Source organism: Marmota marmota, unplaced genomic scaffold, assembly GCF_001458135.2.
Source record: "Marmota marmota marmota unplaced genomic scaffold, marMar, whole genome shotgun sequence".
Taxonomy (NCBI): domain Eukaryota; kingdom Metazoa; phylum Chordata; class Mammalia; order Rodentia; family Sciuridae; genus Marmota; species Marmota marmota.
Genome location: NW_025999900.1, coordinates 67,150,366 through 67,156,686, shown reverse-complemented (window position 1 = coordinate 67,156,686; position 6,321 = coordinate 67,150,366). Strand labels below are relative to the sequence as shown.

The 6,321-nt window shown below is 41.6% G+C and overlaps 1 protein-coding gene and 1 long non-coding RNA gene across 21 annotated transcripts in view; both read right to left on the bottom strand.

The window, feature by feature from the left end:
- Mark3 (microtubule affinity regulating kinase 3) overlaps positions 1 to 6,321 on the bottom strand; it is a 109,349-nt gene that overhangs the window by 52,421 nt on the left and 50,607 nt on the right. The window lies entirely within an intron of this gene.
- Positions 4,051 to 6,321, bottom strand: part of LOC125615377 — an 8,789-nt gene continuing 6,518 nt past the window's right edge. Inside the window, exon 2 of the long non-coding RNA XR_007346037.1 lies at positions 4,051 to 5,703. This is a non-coding gene — a long non-coding RNA (uncharacterized LOC125615377). The remainder of the gene's footprint in view (positions 5,704 to 6,321) is intronic.

Genomic DNA, 6,321 nt, shown 5'->3' with positions numbered 1-6,321 from the left:
TTTTTTTTTTATTTTTTTTTTTAGTTTTTCGCAGACACAACATCTTTGTTTGTATGTGGTGCTGAGGATGGAACCCGGGCTGCACGCATGCCAGGCGAGCACGCTACCGCTTGAGCCACATCCCCAGCCCCCTATATGTATTTTTAAAATATGAACATAAAATATAAAAATGGTCATTGTGAAGTGAACCAGAATAATCACTTCTGATGAACAAATGTGTGTAGGTGCTGTGGGAGAGAGTGTGTACAGATAGATGGAAACTCCACACTGCAGAGCAGAGGAAAGGAGTGACAGGTCACAATGAGTACACAAGAAAACCCATGCCACTGGATCCCTACCTCTTAACACACACGACTGTCAGGTGATTTAAAGATCATAAAACTTTGAAGACAACAGACAAGGATCTTTATGATGCAGGTTGGGAAGAACTTCTTAAAGAAGACACAAAAAGTACAAACCATAAGAGAAAATCAATTGTATGTAAACTTTTTGAAAGTTTTCACCATAAAGAAATGATAAATGTCTGAGGTGATAGATATGTTTAGCCTTATCTAAACACTACAAAATGCAGACATGCATCAAAATATCCTATTAATATGTAATATTTTTGTTTTATTTATCAGTTTAAAAATTAAATTTTTAAAATGGTTAGCCTGGCATGATGGAGCACAATTATAATTCCAGTGACTCAGGAGGCTGAGGCAAGAGAATTGCAAGTTCAAGGCCAGCTTCAGCAACTTAGCAAGGCTCTAAACAACTCGGTGAGTCCATGTCTCAAAATTAAAATAAAAGGGGCTGTGGTTGTAGCTCAGTGATTAAGCACCCCTGAGTTCAATTCTTAATTATCTCCCCACCCCTGCCACAAAAGAAAAGGTTAAAAAAAGTTAACAAACAAAACAAAACAAAAAAAATAGGAACCTTTGCTTCATTGAAAATACCATCAAGAAAGTGAGAAGATAAACCATCAAGTAGCAGATATTTGCCACACACAACAGTATCCAGAATATAAAATGACCTAAAAGGAGTAAGGGGAAAAAAAATCCACTAGAAATTGAAAAAACAGTTGGGAAAAGTAGCGCATATCTGTAATTGCTGGGACTACATGCGCCACTGCACTAGGCTTCCCTTTCGTTTGGGGTGGTGGTTTGTTTTGTGTTTTGCTTTGAGATGCTGGGGATTGAACCCAGGGTCTTGTGCATGCAAGACAAGCACTCTACCAACTGAGCTATATCCCATCCCTTCCTTTCATTGTAATCTCTGGTTATCAACAAATATCCTAAGTCTCTTGGCTGTCCAAGGGCAAGGTACAGATACTCAGGAGGCTGAGACAAGAGGATCTCAAGTTTCAGTTGAGAACTTCGTTGGAGGAAAGTAGAATGGGCTGGGGGTGCAGCTCAGTGGTAGAGCACCCCTGGGTTCAACCCCTAGTACCACACACACCCCTGAACAAAAGACTTGAGCAGGCACTCACAGAAGAAACAAAGGCATACACAGATGTACTCTAACCAGTAATGCTGAATTAAAGTTAGAATCAGTTTTATACACACCAGAATGGTGGCAAGAATTCAGAAATCAGAGAAAATCAAACTGACAAGGATGCAATATTACTCACACCCTCTCTTCTATGCCTTTAGTGGGACTATAAATTAGTACAACAATTCTAGAAATAATTCTGTCCTTTAATGAATAAGGATGTGTACACTCTGTAAGCTAAGACTCAACTCCAGTGTCAGTGTCCTTAAGAAACTCTAGCATAATTGTGCCAAGGCACATAAAGAATGGCTGGCAGCATGTTTGTGATACAGACAGCTGTCAGCAATCCAAAGGCCCCTGAACCACAGTGTGAATAACACGTATGGCTCATTCACATGCAATCTTTTGTATTTTTAAATTTTTTTCTTTTTAGTTATAGATGGACACAATACCTTTATTTTATTTGTTTATTTTTATGTGGTGCTGAGGATGAAACCTAGTTCTTTATGCATGCTAGGCAAGTGCTCTACAGCCCTATCCCCACATGTAATCTTGAGCATAGACATAGCAATGAAAGGAGATTACAGAGTACAGTGCAAGAGGGCAGAGGAAAAAGCAAAAGTAAACAGGAAGAGAATACATGTAGCATGATTCCACTTATACACCACAGGTACACTTAGAAATGTATTTGCCTAGGAAGATTCCAAAGAATTCTCCTATATTCACTGTATTGATGAGGGAACCACATGGTAAAACTGAAGAAAAGCAAAGAAAACAGCAACTCAAAATCCTTGTTAGTGGTTACCTGGCAGATAGGAAATGAAGAGGAGGCTCAGGTTGGGGAAGGCTCAATATGAGACTGATTTAAGGTCTGTTTCTTGAGTCAGGTGGTATGTGGTTGGTTCATTCAGTATATATGTAAATGAACACATCTACATCCTAAACATGGAACATTCTTTTGTGCAGTACTTAATAAAAACTAAAAACTCAATTTTAAAAAGTTGCTTAGATTTATCTGATTAATATAATGAAGCTTTTTTTTTTTTTTAAGAGAGAGAAAGACGGAGAAAATTTTTTTTTTTAATATTTATTTTTTAGTTTTCGGCAGACACAACATCTTTGTATGTGGTGCTGAGGATCAAACCCGGGCCGTACGCATGCCAGGCGAGCGCACTACTGCTTGAGCCACATCCCCAGCCCATGAAGCATGTTTTTTGAACATTAAGAGTAGCAGTGCCTGGGCTTGGTGGCACAAGCCTGTAATCCCAGCAACTCAGGAGGCTGAGGCAGGAGAATCCCAAGTTGAAGATATCAGCCTAGCAATTTAGTGAGGTCTTAAACAACTTAGTGAGACCCTGTCTCAAAATAAAAGGACTAGGGGCGTGGCCCAGTGGTAAAGCACCCCTGGGTTCAATCCCCAGTACCAAAAAAGAATAGTAGCAAAGTTTTTTTTTTTTTTTTTTTTAAATGATCAAATAGTTCAAAGACAAACTATGCAATTCTATCCCTCAAACCCGATATTCTGGTGGGTCAAGCTTCCTACAATCAGTGCAACACCAGGAGAATTAATTTATTATGAAAATAAATTTGGTACTAACAAAACAAACAGATTTCAGGGGACATCTATCACATGTGAGCTGCATGTCAATACAGTTCTGCCATAGGGAAGATGATCATGGCAAAGGAAGCTATGTGGAGTTAGGATTAGGGTCTGATTCTGCTCAGTCATGTACTCATTGGGTACTGAACAAGCTTCAAAACTGTAGAGCTTCAACCTACCCATCTTCAAAACAGATTAATAAAATAACTATTTCACAGGATTACTGTGAAAAGGACATTCAGAGCGGCAGGTTAAATGTATAGTTATGAAGAAGTTTACCTCTGGACCCATAGTAGCTGGTCCCAGCCTGGTTGCCACCACTCTCTGAATCTAGGTGACTGGACTCCATGGTCCTGTTACCTGGCAGTGGAGGAACACACCATGCAGAGGGCATGGAACAGCATCTGCACACAACGAGCCCTAGATACAGGATGGGGATTCTAGCTGATGTCACTGCTGTAATCTCCTGGTTCCAAATGTTAGGTGCAGGACAGGCTGAGTAAGATGTCTGCAGGGTATGCCAAACAAAGTGAGCTGCAGGATGACCTGGCCTCTCAAACCCTTTGTCTGGTTCTTTATCAACTATTTGCTTCAAGCCCAAACGCCCAAGCCCCCACTCAAGGCTGAACACTCAACCCCCTACGAATACGTAACCCCCCTTGTGCCAACAAGGCAGCTTGCAGACCCAGAGACCTCATTAGATTTGAGCTTTAAAAACTCCCTCCTGGGCTGGGGATGTGGCTCAAGCGGTAGCAAGCTCGCCTGGCATGTGTGCGGCCCGGGTTCGATCCTCAGCACCACATACAAACAAAGATGTTGTGTCTGCCGAAAACTAAATAAATAAATATTTAAAAAAAAATAAAAAATAAAAAAATAAAAACTCCCTCCTGCCGGGCCCCTCTCTCTCTCTCTTGCTATCTCTCTTGCTTTCTCTCTCTCTCTCTCTCTTCTCTTTCTCTCTTTTCTCCTCTGTTGCACTGCTGTAATAAAGATCTCTTGGTTGCTCTGAGTGTTGTGGTCACTTTCCTTTCACCAAAGTCTTAAGTCTTACTCTGTGCCTATTTTTTTTTTTTTTGGTGGGGGCATGTTGCAAATGGGTCCATGCTATGCTGTTTACTCACTTAAAATAATTTGTTCTTTGATGACTTTTCTAAAATAACAAAGAATTTATACTATCTATAAAACAAATTTTAATAATTTAAATTTCATAAACTATTTTAAATAGCAAGCTATATTATTTCTTGCCAAAAGAAAATAAGTCTGGCAACCAATTTAACAGTTCCCTGTAAAGAAGGGGCAACACTGAAGATGATTTTCTTCCATTTCTAATACCTCTTGAGAAATCCAAAAGTAATAAACCACACATTTTTATACTCAGTATATACATTTAAGGAGTGTATCTTAGCATCGCCTATTTGTATTACTTTGTCAGATTCACCGCAATGACCCATCTTCAAAACAGACATTGGATTGAAAAGGCAGACATTGGATTGAAAATAATAGGCAGGGACTGTTTTAACTACTTAAGTTAACAATCTGAATTGTTGGCTTGCTAAAAGTCAACTTAAGAAAAGGAAAGAGGGAGGTAAGAAGAAAGACTGAGATTCCCCAAATGACCTGAGCTTCAGCTGATGGGAAAAGGCATCTAGGAGCCAGGTGTCACAGTGTTCCTGAGAGTTCCGGGAGGTAGGGAATATTTAGCAGGGAGTGGAGGCAGTCTGTAAGGCTCAGGTCCCTTGGCTGCCTAGTGGAAGAAGTGAGGTGTTCATATCTGGGGACTGTGGGCAGTCCAGGGGCCACTTTCACCTGGCTGTGCACTGGTATCACCATACCCCTCCCAACTACCCAGCCAGGACCTCTAGGGAGGAAAGTACCAGAGCTGTGAGGGAAACACTTCTTCTCCCCCCACCCCTCCCACTGAATTCCACAAATGATTCCAATGCACAGCAAGGGCTAAAAACTACTGGTTTAAGAAAACTGAAGCAACAGTGCCCTAAATACCCCAGAGGAGGCAGAAGTACAAGTAATTATACTGCAGACCCCAGAAAAAGCATGAACTGGTTCTCTCTGCCTTTAAATCAGACAATTCCCTGACTGTACCACAAATAAGATCCCCTAGAGTTGGGCACAAGAATCATAAGTTCAAAGCCAACCTTAGCAACTTAGTGAGGCCCTAAGCAACTTAGCGAGACCCTGTCTCTAAATAAAAAGGGCTGGAGATGTGGCTCAGTGGTTAGGTGCCCCTGGATTCAATCTCTAGTTTAAAAAAAAAACAAACCCTAGAATGCCAAAAAAGGCCACTAAAGCTACAGAGCTCCAAACACCAACAGTGGCTCTAAAATATCAGCCTTAAAAAGAAGAATTAAGTGAGTATAAGTAGGCTCTCCCCACAGAAGACCCTGATGGGAAGAGATCTATAGTCAATAATGCTTAAAAAAAAAAAAAAAAAAAACCCACATATGGCACCCTACTGTGTATCCTGCATATCCTCATGCTTAATTGTCATTTTTTTCTTTAGTAAATTTGGTAACATTCTTAAAAACATAGGGATTTTTTCTTTCTTTCTCACTAGAAGTTTAGATTTAAGAATAGTGGCTAAGGCCAGACATGGTGGCACATGATTGTAATACCTGTTGAGAGCCACAGCCGAAGGGGCCCCAGCAAACTTCTAGCTGCCAGCTGATGATTGGCTCACAGTGGCCCCAGCAACATCTAGCTGATTGGCTCCTCGGCCCCAGCAACATCTAGCTGATTGGCTCCTCTGCGGTGATGCTCATTGGACTGTTTCTCTGCCCTTTCAGACCACGGAGCTGCTCATTGGGGGACTTTTTTTGGCTCCGCCCACGTGACCCAGCCAATCGGCCTCAAGAGCAGGAGGATTGTGGGAGGTGGAGAGAGGCTTGTGTGGGAGAGAGAGGCTTGTGGAAAGCCGGTGGTGGCAGTTGAGGCTCTGAGGATTTTTCCTGAGAGGCTGTTTTGTTTGGCGTGTGTGGTTCTAAAAATAAAGTTAGTTTCTTTTGACAAGTGGCTCCTGATTGTGCCCAGCCAGACTGCGGCATTTGGTGGCCCGTACGGGGAACGACTGAGGGTAAGTGAACTGCTCGCCCCTGAGGGCAGGGCAAGAGGATGGGTAGCCATTTTAAGAAATGCCGCAGTCTGGCTGGGCACAATCAGGAGCCACTTGTCAAAAGAAACTAACTTTATTTTTAGAACCACACACGCCAAACAAAACAGCCTCTCAGGAAAAA